Raw genomic sequence first — 15,916 nt, 5'->3', positions numbered from 1 at the left:
TCAGTAATAGACGAAGGTAAAACTGATTATAAAGTTAAGATGTCATACGAGAAGGATAACTCATTATCAGAATCGTGCGAAAAGGCATTATTAAAGAATGAGAGACAGCCACAAAATGCGATTGAAAAGGAGAATATTTGTACTGTTAATGATGTTTATGAGGTAAAAGACGTAGATGTGGGGGAGGTTATGATGAATAAAGAGGAAAGGAAGGTAGAATATGCCACGCAAAAGACGTGTGCACAATTAATAATAGGTGAATGTGATGTAAAGGTGGACGTTAGTAAACATGACTGCCGGCTGGGGTGGCCGTGCGGTTCTAGGCGCTACAGTCTGGAACCGCGTGACCGCTACGGTCGCAGGTTCGAATCCTGCGTCGGGCATGGATGTGTGTGTTGTCCTTAGGTTAGTTAGGTTTAAGTAGTTCTAAGTCTAGCGGACTGATGACCTCAGATGTTAAGTCCCATAGTGCTCAGAGCCATTTGAACCATTTTTTTTGAAACATGACATTATAAGCAGTGCAGGAGAAGTTATTGTTGATGGAAAGGTGTTTTGTGGTTCTAATGCAGAAGTATGCAGTAGGAATATGCATGATTACCTGAGAATGATAGCAAAGGGGAAAATGAAATGAAGGTTATCGAGGTATATGACGACTATACTATGAAGTTAAGGCTGAAATCGTTCAAAGTGATATAACACAAGTACCTGATTGTCCAAACGATGTCCATTGTGTAGAAAATAATTCAAAAAACAAAGTAGCTGATACATCTAGAGATAATCTGCCTCACTGTTCAAAAGTTGCTTTCTTGCTCGAATGTGATAACGAAATAGAGCCTAGTGATAGCTCAGATGAAGGAGATACTGCAGATTCAGATACAGATGAGTTCTCGGAGGTTGACAAACATAATTATACCTTTACAGAAAGAGGTTACGAAAAAGTTAATGACATCATTTCGAAACAAAATCCGGAATGCATAACCAAAACAAAACCCAAAGAGCCGCCAGATGGCACTATATTAGGGCAAGCTTTACTCAATGTAATGAAAGAAGTAGATTTACAGAAACCTAAAGAACCTCCTGATATAAATATAGTGGAACGTGAACTGTTGAAAATTTGTAAAGATGTAGAGGTCAACAAACCCAATAATCCACCTGATATACAACAGAATTCAGTAGGTAATATTTCTTGGAAAGACATTATGGTTGAACAGGATCTGTTATGGGAAGAGCAGGAGGAAAAGGAACACAGCATTATTAAACAAACCATAATACCTGTAAATGTTTATAACATTGAGCCGCTAGTACTTTTAGACACAGGATCCCAAATCAGTGCCATATCAGAATCATTCTTTGATCACATTTAATGAAAACCAGGGCTAGTAATAATGTCTGTGAGTGGAGTAAAAATTATAGGAGCTACTGGTAAGTCCAGCAAGACCATTCAAAAACAGGTATTGATGGACTTTGAAATAGAAAGTCAAAAAGTTGAACATGATTTTCTAGTGGTCTGTGATTGTCTAGACAAGGAAAACGTATCTTTAGATTGTGGTAGTGGAGCCGTTAAAATTAATAGGAAAACCAATACAATAGAAATTAAATTTGAAAGTGACAACCAGGTCCATGAGGTTAATGTAGAACCCTTATTGTTAAAAATAGAATCTGAAAATGATGGTGTATCCCAACTATATGAAATATACCGTGTGAAAGATTTCAGAATGAACCAAAAAGTTTTAGGGAGATTGTTGATGTTATCAAAGAGATCTGATGTTAGCAGAATGAGGATCTATTTAATATCTTGAATAATAGTAGGGATGTGTTCTCTGATAAACTAGGTGTTGTAAATAACGTTAAATACCATATGGACGTCTTGGAACATGAATCATTCTTTGTCAGACGATACCCAATTTCTATAGCTAAGAAAGAAGCAGTACAAGCTATAATTGATAAAATGTTGGAATGGGGGGCAATAGAGAGAAGCAATAGTGAATACAATAGTCCACTTATTATAGTCAACAAGAAGGATGGAGGTGTAAGAGTAGTCATTGATGCATGAACACTGAATAAAATTGTCAGGAGATAAGTAGACAGACCTGAAAATTTAGATGATTTATTACAGAAGTTCCATAATGTAAAATATCTAACCAGTCTAGACCTCACTGTCCCATTACACAAAGATTCTACGAAACATACAGCTTTTTTGTTTGCAGGAAAATGTTATTAATACAAAGTTGTACCATTTGGTTTAAATACATCTGTTTCTGTTTTCATTAGGGCTTTGGATTCTGTTTTAGGAAAAGAACTTTGTGCCAGATTGACTGTATATGTAGATGACCTATTAATTGCTGCTGATAATTAGGAAGAACATTGTGATGTGTAAACAAAACCCTTATTGCCCTTCAAGCAGGGGGCGTGACTTTGAAGTTAAATAAATATGAATTTGTGAGACAAGAAATTAAGTTTTTGGGACACATAATAACCACATCTGGGATTGTCAAGGACCCAGAAAAGCTTAACGCTATTGAAAAGTGCCCTCCTCAAAAGAATAGGAAACAGTTAAAGGCTTTTTAGGTCTTTGTGGGTTGTACAGCATATTTCTGAAGGGACAAGCTTTCAACAGCTCACATTTGAACAGCTTGTTGAAGAAAAATAGTTTATATGTTAGGACATCTGAATCTCAGAAAGATTTTGAAAATTTGAAAACTGAGTTAGTAAGGGAAAACATTTTACATCAACCAGTTTTAAGTGAGCCATTCCAGATGATTATAGACAATAGTGCTTATGGTACTGGTACTGAAATATTTCAACAAAACATATAATGTGGTGAAACAGAACATAGGACCATCGCTTTTGCTAGTAGTACTGAAACTAAATATGAGAAAAACTATACTATTTCAGAGAAAGAGGTTTTAGCCATTATTTGGGGATTAAAGAAATTTAGGAATTGTTTATGGGGATATAAAACTACAATTCATACAGACCACAGGGCATTAACCTTTTTGAAAAATTACAGGCAGGGTGAGTTGGTGGGCGCTGTACTTCAAACAGTTTGATTATGAGATATTGAATATTAAGGGTAGTGATAATTACATAACTAACACTTTATCATGGTTGCCTGAACGTATGAACAACTTACTCAGGGAATGTAACGAAGATGGCAAATTTCATGTAAGACATATTAAGGAAGTTCCAGGTAGGAAAAGATCTGAACAAATTTGTAAAAGCATGAGGTTCCAACAGAATGAGGACGAAATATGGAAGTCAGTGAAAGTTAATTTTAGTAACCCTAACTTCCCACAAATCAGTAGATTTTACAAGATATTTAATGGAGTTTTACACAGGAGAAACAATACCAGTACCGAAGAATGGAAGATGTGTTGGTTGAGGCAATTTGAGACTGAAGAGATTGATTATTTTCATCTTGCCTTAGGGCATTGTGGCCCTAAAAAGTGTATTGAAAAGTTAACTGACGTTATGATTAATGTATGTGCTGCTAAGAAAATTACTGAGGGAATGAGATCATGTGATATATGTCAGAGGGCAAAAGTAACAAATAGAGTAAATCAAGGTTTTATTCATAATACAGTACCAGAGCAGAGTACACATTAGAATTTCTGACAGTGGATTTGTATGGTCCTTTACCTAAAACCTCAGGGAATTGGTTGTTGTAATGTTGGAAGTGTTCCTCAAATTTATTAAAGTATATCCAGTCAAGAAAGCCACTGCTAAAGCAGTCTTTAGCAAGCTGACTGAGTATTTTAACACCACTGGTAAACCTGAAGCAGTGTTGTCTGATAATGGACCATAATTTATTTCAAAAATCTAGAAAGAACGCATGAAGCAACATGATGTTCAAGGTAAATATATTTCGGCCTACCACCCAGCTAGTAACCGTGTCGAAAGATATGTGCGGGAATTCGGAAGGTTAGGAAGAACCTACTGTCACCATAACCATAAGGTCTGGGGCAGATTTGTAACTGTCTTTGAAAAGACCATGAACACCTTATAACATGAAACCACCGGTTATATCCCTGAAGAAATTCTGTTGGACAGTGAAAGTAAAAGTATTATTGAAGAGATCTTGCAATTCCCACCTATTGTAGGAATTAACCTCCATGAGAAAGGGAATGAAAGAGAAAGTGGCTGCTAGATCTAAAAGGTGTGATTGTTGTTGTTGTTGTGGTCTTCAGTCCTGAGACTGGTTTGAAGCAGCTCTCCATGCTACTCTATCCTGTGCAAGCTTCTTCATCTCCCAGTACTTACTGCAACCTACGTCCTTCTGAATCTGCTTAGTGTATTCATCTCTTGGTCTCCCTCTATGAATTTTAATCTCCACACTGCCCTCCAATGCTAAATTTGTGATCCCTTGATGCCTCAGAACAAGTTCTACCAACTAGTCCTTTCTTCTTGTCAAGTTGTGCCACGAACTCTTCTTCTCCCCAATTCTATTCAATACCTCCTCATTAGTAATGTGACTACCCATCTAATCTTCAGCATTCTTCTGTAGCACCACATTTCGAAAGCTTCTATTTTCTTCTTGCCCAAACTATTTATCGTCCATGTTTCACTTCCATACATGGCTACACTCCATACAAATACCTTCAGAAACGACTTCCTGACACTTAAATCTATACTCGATGTTAACAAATTTCTGTTCTTCAGTAACGCTTTCCTTGCCATTGCCAGTCTACATTTTATATCCTCTCTACTTCGACCATCATCAGTTATTTTGCTCCCCAAATAGCCAAACTCCTTTACTACTTTAAGTGTCTCATATCCTAATCGAATTCCCTCAGCATCACACGACTTAATTCGACTACAAAAGGCATGATAATAATCTCAAAACAACTACATTTAAGCTTGGAGATTATGTTTTAGTGAAGACCCATGAAAAATCTAGTGAAATTAATATTGAAATTTCTAAATTCAAATAATTTACAATAGGCATTTTGAAGTGCAACGAACTCCACATGCAAATGCTTATTTTCTTGTGTACCCTAGGTCAAGAAAGCCTTTAGCAGTTAGAAACCAATGATGAATTAAACGTTGAATCGTCAAGGGACATGCACTCTTTGCGTTGTCACGTGCCTGATGAGCACCAGGTGCCCAAGTCATTGCCAGCACTACTTTCATTTCTTTTCGTGTTGTCAACCTTCCCCTTCTTCATTTGGAACTTTGACTGTCCTCTTTCTTTCTTCCCTTTCTATATTTAATCTTGTCTTCCAGAATGTAAATTTAACTTTAAAATAACTTTCAAGCTTCAAGCAATTTATTAATATTGTGGCTCGAACACCGGAAACAAGTTATTGTTTTTTGTGTGAATTTGAATAATGATAAAAGTTTTAATAATACAAAATATTCCTTGTATAATACGACTAAAGGTGAATGTTTTTGTAAAGAGTAATGAATAAATAATATGGGTACACTAGAAAATGATCAAGAATTTTTTAAGTAAGTGGGTACAGTAAAAAGGAATAGGAACATGGAGTGAAAGTAAATGAATAAATGGTTCTATGCAGAAAGATGCAAGAGTAAATAAAGGTAATATTTAAAATGAATAATCTAATGTAATTAGTGTCTAAAAATGATTTTTGAAAATAGGGATAAATATGGTATTGAAAAATTGTATTTGTGTTCAAAATGGAGGAGAGAAACCTGACTAATATGGGTGAAGTAGATATGAGATGTATGTGTTTAGTGCCACATAAAGTTGTCAGAAATCACTTGCAATAGGATATAAAATTATTGTCCTGATCTTAACATAGGTAATGACCTAACAGTCTGTGAAAAAGCAAAGGTAAATGAAAAGTAAAAAATTTTAATCCCGACTTGATCCCAAATATGACATTTAAATCGTTCTCAATTAATGATGTGTAAGTTACCTGATGTTGTCATAGGGGAAAGAAAGGTTTATTGTTACCAGTGTCTAATCACTGTTTCAAAGTCGCAGGTTTTATGTTTTATACCATTACACAATTTGTACCAAAGATGTGATAAAATGAAGAAAAAATATAGAGATGATGGCAATAAATTGCTCAAAAATATGTTATTGGGCAACTAACCAATCCAACAAACATGGCAAATAGATGTGAAGCATAGAACTACCTAAAATGCTAGGTGAGCAATAACCAAAAGACTTGCCAATACGGAGCAAGGAGTTGATTAGTGGTCACGAACTGCCAATCCTAGAGGATGGTGCAGTGTGTCAACTTAAAAAGGTGTTCTTTTAGTGTTCTTAATCTAAATTGTGTTTTTGGTGCCTAAATGTTTACATACAAAGACTACCAAACCAATAATGGGCAGAATGTGTAACATGGACTGCTAGTGCTGAGGCAAGCAGCAATGTAAGTTAGGTTTTTTTGACCAAGGTCTTATGGACTGACTATTCTTACTGAAGTCAGTGGAAAGTTATAAAATATGTAAGGAGTCTCATTCAAATAGTTGTAGATACTTTGAGACTAAGTTTTTCTGGAATAACTTAAAGTTAGGGACTGTCTTGTTTTAAAACTCAGCAGTGATAATTAAAGCTAGATTCTGAATATTGAAAGACAAATTTCTGTTTTGTTAAGTTAAAATGTTCTGTGCTGTTGTATACGTGTATGATTTTTTTAAATTTTATTTGAAGGCTACACCTATTTTACTAATATGAAGATTATTTGTGTACTATTTGTCTGTTACTTGAACTGTATGTGTACGAAATGAACATGTTTCAATATATCTTGTGTAATTATGAAAATTAGTTTCCTTAAAACAGTGTGAAAATGAAAATTACTGTAAATGTCTTATTTTGAAAATGTTTAGGAAGATATGTTTGAAATTTCTTAGTGCATATACTGTAAGTCTGTAATATGTGTAATATTTTCTCCCAACTGAAGTTGGATCGTAAAAATTTTTTCTAGCCAACACAACTTAGGTGTTATAGAAGTTTTCTGAAGTATCCCTTATGGGAAACCTCAATGAAACATACGGCATGTGTAACACCATAGCTCTAATACTCTACTGATTTATTTTTCCTTTTTGTTTTATTTAATGTTACGTTGTTGAGTTTCTGTAAATGTTATTGGATTGAATCGATATCATGAGGGCAATGTATTGCATCTATCATTTAAATTATTTGTCTTATTTTGAGGGAACAGAACTTAATTTATATAATTGTAATTTTGTTTAAATAATTTTTTGTATAAATGTCAATATATGCGAATGTTCTTTCTTATTTAATGTGTATGGTTGCTGTTATGTAAACTGCTGACCTTCACTTAGGGTTCATAGTTACTGTGTAAGTAAAATGTGTTGCGATTCCCCTTGGGGTCAGAACTGTGTAGTGTGAGCAAATTGTGGTTGGCCTAGGTTGAAAAGGTGGAACTGAGGGTCAGTTGGGGACGAGCTACCAAACTATCAACGACTCATGTAAAAGTTGTGTATTGTTCTGGTTCCGAGAGAGGCTTTTCCTGACGCTTTCCAATGCCTCGGATGGATGGATAAAGAGCTTCATTGATAACATATTAAAATTAAATGGCAATAGAGTGTGATAAATGTAATAATGTTTGTTGAAAGGATTTTACAAACATCTCAAATTTGTTTCACTGAAGTAAAAGTTCAGAACTGCGACTGTTGAGAGTTATATGTTCATGGTTGTTAAGTACTTATTTCTCTAGTGCATTGAAAGTGTATTTAGCTTGGTCTGCTACAGTGGTCAAGATTAAGGGCCCCTCTCCATTGAAAGTAGTTCAAATGCACAAAGTTGCGTAATTATGGAAAGTTTTAATTACTCTTGCTATTCAAGCCAAACTCTAAATAATATTGGGTTCCTCTTGTGTATTGAAAGTGTATATTAATAATGTAATAGGATCCACAGATTATCCTTTATGCTCATGATAAATAACAATTAATAGAAAGACAACTGTCTATGAAAACAGTAACTTCTTTATTCAAAAGACAGTGAGAAGTAATTTGTTAGTGAAATACATTTAACTTTCATTCTAAATAGAAAAGTTTTTAGCTGAGGGAGACTTAACCTATGACCAGTTCATAATTTTGCAGTAAACTACATTTACAATTTTTTATCATGTAGAAAAATGTTTGAAAGTTAATACTGAACCTATGTCCAGTTTATGATTCCATGGTGAATATTAACAATAATTTTATAAAGACCGTCCGGTTTGAATAAGCCCTGAAAGTAATAGAGTGTATTGTTATCTGTTATATTTATTTAAATAGTTTGTTCTGCTCTGTCAGATCCAACCTTACCGTGAACATATGTAGGTGTCAGAGTTCATTGCACTCACGTGTGACAGAAGTATAGGCTGTGTCTGTCCGTTAAAGTTACTCACACCTACTTTCTTAAACAAGATTGTTAATCATTCTCATGCCTAATTAGGCTGCCGACCGTTTTCTTTATTCTTTGAACAGTGTGGAGAAGTAAATTATCGTTTGTTTCTGCTTGAATATTTATGTAATTCTGACTTTCACTTCCGATAAGGCACCTCCGTTAGGTACAACACGATCAACATAACGAAATTCCTCTCAGCTGGTAACACTGCTCTGTTGCTCTATACCATAACTGTTTGAATAAAAATAATTTCATTGTACGAAGTGCCTCCAACTTTAAGGTTATGGTATAACAGTAGCGGACAGTAGTGTTATAAACTGAGTAACAGATCCTTCAGGGATGTATCAGACCTTCTAAATCAATCCATTTCGACTGTTGGTGAAGAGATTGTGAAGCGAAAACGTGAAGGAACATCTGCGGCTAAATGAAGACCAGACAAGCCTAATGTATTGACGGACAGGGACCCTCGAGCAATGCATAGGGTGGTTGTAAAAATCGCATGAAATCAGCCTACGGAATTACTAATTTGTTCCATTATGCTACCAGCTACAAAAATGACTGCTCGTAGAGAGGTGACAAGAATGGGGTACAGTGATCGAACAGCTCCTCATAAGCCACACATTTTTGTCGTGACGCTTGATGTGGTATAAAGTGTGACGCAATTGGACCGTGGAAGCCATGAAACGACGATCTAAAGTGAACTATCAGGCTGTGTATCCTGTGGCAGTTCTGTGGTGAATTACTGGAGACTCATGTGAAATATGTGTGTGTGTGTGTGTGTGTGTGTGTATGTGTGTGTGTGTGTGTGTGTGTGTGTGTGTGTGTGTGTGAATTCCTAAGGGACCAAACCTCTGAGGTCATCGGTCCCTAGACTTACACACTACTTAAATTAACTTATGCTAAGAACAATACCCACACCCATGCCTGGGGGAGGACTCGAACCTTCGGCGGGAGGGGCCGCGCAATCCGTGACATCGGGTCAACGGCGCCGCCAGTCCGTCATGTGACATATCAGCGGCGTAATATGGAACAGGTGGTGTTACGATATGGGAGTGATTTTCGTGTTTCGGTTTGCGGTGCCCTTATTCATCATATGAAAACGCTATATTCGGAAGGGTACGAACACATTTTACAGTCTGTGTATTTAGTGAAGCAGAGGAGAAGCTATTGCACCCTGTTGTAAGTCAGTGTTTGTGAGACAACGGACAACATTTCTGACGTGGACTGGCGTGTGCAGAGTCCCGACTCACATATGCCTTTGGGATGAGTTGGAACGTCGACTTCGCTCCAGGTCACAGCGTCCGACATTACTGCCTTCTCTGGTTTAGGCTCTTGAGGAAGAATGGACTGTCGTTTCTCAGCACACTTTCAGAGACGTCACTGAAGGTATTCCCCACGAAGTTCGAGTTGTCGTAAAGGCGAAGGGCTAACACACAACTTATTTACGTCCACTAATCAGTATCCCAATACTTTTCATCCTGACAGTGGTTGACAATAGTAGGGGGACTAAGAATGTGCCACCCCACTCTCCAATGGAGCCAAATTTATTCAAGATGGCGGCGATGACGTCATCCAAGATGGCGGCATGTAGACTTGGCAACATTGCATGACATCATCCAAGATGGCGGTATTTGGCGGGAAAATAGGCTAATTGTGCTACGTCCACTAACCTTACCTCAAGAAAAAACGGTGGGAAGTTTGAATTCAAACAGCATAATGCATGCAAAGACCGTACATGTCTTTATTATTATTATTGATTATCATTCATTAACATTCATTATCATTCATTATCATTTATTAACATTCATTATCATTCTTCATCATTCATTGTCATTTATTATCATTCATTATCATTATTATCATTCATTATCATTTATTATCATTGTTTATCATTTATGATTATTTATTATTATTGACCTACCTCCACTAGAAAATTCCTTCCAAATTCAAATTCCAACATGATAATGGCTGCAAAACCATACTTTTATTATTCATTATCATTCATGATCGTTTATTAACATTCATTATCATTCATTGTCATTCATTATCATTCATTGTCATTTACTGTCATTCATTATCATTTATTATTATAGGCCTGCCTCCACTAGAAAATTGCGCCAAATTCAAATTCCAACACGATATTCTCTCGAAAACTGTACTTCTATGTATTATTATCATTTATTATTTATTCGAGATGTCCGATTTTCTCGGTGAGAAACCCATTCTCCTTACTTCTATAACAAAAATCTAACACAAGTCCAAATCCCCAACACCATAATTGATCACATGTACGAGCTTCCTCCGTCACTTATGTTTTTTCAGTGGTAGCCTAAAATAATTGCGTCAAATAACAAACTGCACTTATAGTAACGTACTTCACATCCTTTGATTTTGCAGGGGGGAAGGGACTGAAGACTTTATTTCAAGCAGTACGGTCATCACTTGTTCTACAACACAGTCAGCACACACATCTTTGATATCGCAGTGCAGTCACCACGACGTCCGCGCTATAACTGAATTAGTTCAAATCCTCGCCACCCCCTGGCCAACACGCGGAGACACTGCCTACGCCTGTCACGTGAGGCGGCCATTCACTACCGCGGGGGGCGAGCCCAGCGATCGCTCCCATGTCGTAAACATGTTTTCACTGGACACGCTGGAACTTGTCGAGTTTGACGTCACAGCGGCCCCTTGTCCGCTCACCACCTGTATTCGTCACCTCCACACGATTCCCGCCAAAATTGTCTCCCTCCGAGCTGAATCACACAACGGTCGGCCGTTTCCCTGCAACACTTTCGGCGCCACGTTCAAACCTGTCAATGCCCACCTCACACAGCCGTTCGCCACGTGTCCCTGTGCGAGCGGGAACGCAGTGCTACACTTTTGGCGGCAAAGTTTGATCGACAGTGGAATCCGCCACGACTATATAACAGCACCTTTGGACCACAGTAGAACGCCCGCTAATTGACTCGCTCTCGCCTGCTCGCGTTAGACTCGTAACTGTACAATCACTGCGCCGCCGCCCCGCTTACGTCACACACCCTCCATACACTCAACGGACATAGCCTTCTGTAAATACCTGGAAAATGACTCTTTATTTCTAACATTACGGTCATGCAGGTGTGTCCCAATTGACTTCTCCATGCTCACACAGCGAAACTCCAGAGCGCAGCTGACGTACGCACTGCCACCTGAGCCCGCTCCCTGGCCCGCTGCCGTCAAGCATACCCCCACGTCAGCGCGACAGGTAGTCGGCGGCGAGCGGCGCCTGATGGTCCCGGCACAAACGTGCGTCCGCGCCCGCGAGCGCTTAACACCGGACACGATGTTTCCTGTCGACCGTGTGCCGCACACAGGATACGTTTGGCGCCAGAGTTTGACCGACAGTTGAATCCACCATGACCACATAACAACGCGTTTGCTCGTCGTGAGAACGCTCGCTAATTCACTCTCACCACCCCGCTATACTAAATAATTCTATTTACAATTTCATATACATATCCAAACGTGTTCAACTCCCTAATATCAACTACTATTTGGGAACCAGACCAACACCTCCGCCTTCTCCTAGGAACCAGCGCAAGGTTTGAAATCTGCCAGTAAACAAAGCTCACTTGCGCCTCCACCACCAACCTAAGAAAACTGTTTCAAACTATGCCACCAGCACTCAACCTCTTCCTACACGTTTCAGATAAACGGACTCACCCTGCACTACGTCCACGGATGGAGGAACGAATTTACTTTATTTAGGAATGAAGTATATATATCATACCGACATGTCCCACATCATACAGACCTGCAAAACACTCCTACATAACTCATTTATAATGTTCTAGACATACGCTAGCTAATTGTAAACAGTTAAAAATAACTCATAGCACAGCCTACAGACATGCGAACCGCTCGTAAATAATGCAGAACATTCACCTCCAAATACCCAAACCACAGCTAAATTTCGCAAATAATATCAGTGCATAGGCCGATGGAAGGAAGAACGTGTGTACTTTATTTATTTGCGACATATCTTTTTGAAATTTTTACTTCTCATAGGATTCAAAATGTAAGACTGACATAAGGCAGTTTCTGAACTCCAGTAGTGCACTACACTTGGCAACACAACCACACCCATCAAGATATTTATTCCATTCCAGACCTGTAAATCCTCTACTGATAAATTTGAACAGTTATTTGTCTACTCACTCACATTCTGACCAGATTGCCGTTATTGCGCAGAAACAGCTCAGACTGCTCTGTGCTGCTCGGGGAAGTAAGGAAGGGGTGCACTCTATTTATTTGGAGCCCTTTTATTTAGTTGTGGAGTATATTTGTCACAAAACACCCGCACTGATCCGACTGTGGTCATCTCGCACAGGCCACAAACACGTAAACAACTCCTAATATCACCGCACAATACCAAATAGCTCTTAAATAATGCAGTACACAGTACCAACAGTCGAGCTCTGTACTCTTAAACTCTCCGAATAAAGCACCACACAGTGCACAGACATGCTCGCAAAATAGTGCAACAGACGCGCCCAAACACCACCAGCTGCCAAACCGACCAAAAAGTCTCTGCTAGGCCTCCCCCAAACATGACCTCAACACAGTCGCATTCGCACCTATCACCGAAGAAATTGATATCGCCTATGCACCTTAGGTTACGCTCCAAGGCAGGCCGCGCGCGCATGCAATCGGCGGGGAAGGGGATTCCAGAGTCTCCAGCCAAGTTCATCTTCCGAGCGCTCGTGACCGCCGACACATGTGAAAGCTGCATTGTTCTTCTCATGTATACCGCCGGCGTCTCAGGTCTGGACCTGCCTTCACGTCTATTCTCAGAATAGCTCATAGCTCGTTGACACACTCGATTAACGCTGCCAGGAAATCATTTACTACTCGCATGCAACCGAGATGGTGACGGAAAAACCAAATCACTCTGATCTGCGCTGCAGGCGCGTGTAATCATTGAGAACAGTATTAATTTTTTCGAACAACTTATTTAACCAAACAGTGTATCTATCGAGCTGTTTCAGAACACCAATCCCAGATGTGCCCCGGGCCATGTTGCACAGCCCACAGACACGCACCCAATCATTATTTCAGTACACACTATAGCGAACTGCTACTAAATAATACATCACAAGGATGTGTAGATACGCTCAGTACTCGTAAACTATCCTAATAACGCATAGCAGAGCCCGCAGATCCGCTCGCAAAATAACTCAGCAGACTTGCGCAGGTACCCCCACTCAGTACCCTGCCCACAGGATCGTGAAGTCACCCATCCGTCTGATTTCAGACCTCGCACAGCCCCTGCTCGGCTTCCACAAGCGTGAGTTGGCGTGGTCAACATGCTCGTCAGAGGTCAAAGGACACACATACGTCCGTCCAGGACCGCGATCCCCACCAGCGACCGCCGAACGTGGGTGACAGTCAACTTTATATCAACTTAGCATAATTCCAAAGCGCAGCCTCCATACGCTAGACTCAAAATAGCAGCACATGTCCTTACCTCCTATGACACTGTAGGACACTGCACATTGCTCCTTACAATACATTGCACGGCCCTTTAACTAAACATAACTACACATCCCTGCTCTCGCCTCGTCGTGTTACCAGCCATCACAAAACTTTCTCAGTATTATTCCTACTTTACAACTTAAAAAAAAACAAAAGATCCAATTTACACCTCCCACCACACCTAACCTCACACCCATCCCACCATCAACATACGCAAACGTCCTCAACCCTATCTTGACACTCATATGGTACCCCACGAACCATGCCCATCAATCAATTTACCATTCTCATCCCCTCTTTTCGAATTACAAACGTAGCCCCTATCTAAACACCCGTCAACTCATCTTTCTCGCACTTTCAACAGTAAAATTAATTTTACACACACCCAGAAATACCAAACCAATTAAAGATTCAAACTTTTGTAAAAAGTATCAAGCACATACAACAATATTCAAAGCCTGGTCCCTGATCTCTACAATTTAAGTCGGAGAAAGACATATCTACTACCTTCTGCAACCTGACTATAAACAGAACGATCTCAGTTACTACAACAGTACCTTGTTTTGACCATTCGCCCGAAATGTGCGCAATGTTGTACACCACAAACTGAGGTACAAGTACAACAGATCCTCAACACCCTATCATCTTTATCCTCTACCATCAAACAATGAAAAAGTCACGAAGGCACCAATGCGATCCACCTCCAGTGCGGACAAAAGATATTCACAACACTCCCCCCGAATAACTCAGAGTGCAACCAGCCTAGCAATCCTAACAGCTCACCAAATCCAACACCTCAAACTACAAATGCCTATAGGAATAAGATCATATTAAATATACTTACACGCTGCAGAGAGCCCTTTAAGGTTTGATCACCCACACTCTAAGCGAATGAGAAGCTGCCTCTGGCCCTCGTTCAAACAGTGTTTTCTAACACGCTTTTGCACACTGCCGAGCATATCGTCTTTCTGCTGCAACTTCGAAATCATTGTCTGAATCTAAACAGACATTATCACGGACTGATGGACAGTCTCTCACCGGAAACTATACCTTACACCTTATAAATTATACTCTTACAGTTGATAGCATAACATTCAATGATTTTAAATAAAGGACACCCACAACACAAGGAAAAAAGAAGAGCCTCCTGGCGTTGGATCCACTTCCCTCGAAAGTGATTGACCACTTCTAAATTTAAACTCATATGTCGCAGTGACTGAATAGTTTATAACTCTGCTTTCAAATTCTAGTGATTGGTCATTTTTGCACACAAGTACGGGATCACCGTTTTCGGTGCTAGCAACCCTGGAAGTTGCGGTTCATCAACCAAAATTTCTCCCCCAGCTGAAGCAAGCGTTTTCAGTTAATGATTTTGTCGCACCCAATGCACAGATGCGATGAATAAGACACCACCAATCTACTGTAATATTATCCATCACAGGTGATATCGCGAAAAATTTTACAGTAAGTCCAACACTGGCCAATCATGTGAGAGCATGTTTTCTTAATTCCAGTATCATTGCTAAACCAAACATCCTCTACTTTGCAAGTATCATTGCGATCATTCATAGATGACTGCTCAACACGTCCATTCACACTTAATTCTCGAACACATAAAGACGATCATTATACCAGACAATGCTATACATATTTCTAAGACCTCACGCGTAGTACTCGATCAATCTCTCTGTGTATGGCAGTCACAGAGCTATCTAGTCCTCTTACATTAAAAGACCATCCTCACCTCGGCATTGACCTACCTACCCCACAACATTGCTACCCAATTATTCCTCAACCGAGCAGATGAATACAGCTACGCTCCGACTCTCTTGACTGAATAGAGCTTTCCTAGTCCTAATGCATCCAAGTGCACCACATTTCTCGAAATGTAACCAAGTCTTGGAGCTTAGCACATCACATCGGTCTATAGTAACAGATCTCAAAGTGCCTTAATTTAATAACATACAGTTAAGAAGAACAAGAATGGAGCTATATTTATACACAACGTAGTTCGATAGATTTTTAAGGAAATCATCCAATCTCTCATGTGTTAAGTATTCTTCTGGAGTCCAT

Source organism: Schistocerca americana, chromosome 5 (genome assembly GCF_021461395.2).
Source record: "Schistocerca americana isolate TAMUIC-IGC-003095 chromosome 5, iqSchAmer2.1, whole genome shotgun sequence".
Classification (NCBI taxonomy): Eukaryota; Metazoa; Arthropoda; class Insecta; order Orthoptera; family Acrididae; genus Schistocerca; species Schistocerca americana.
Note: the sequence above shows the minus strand (reverse complement) of the source record.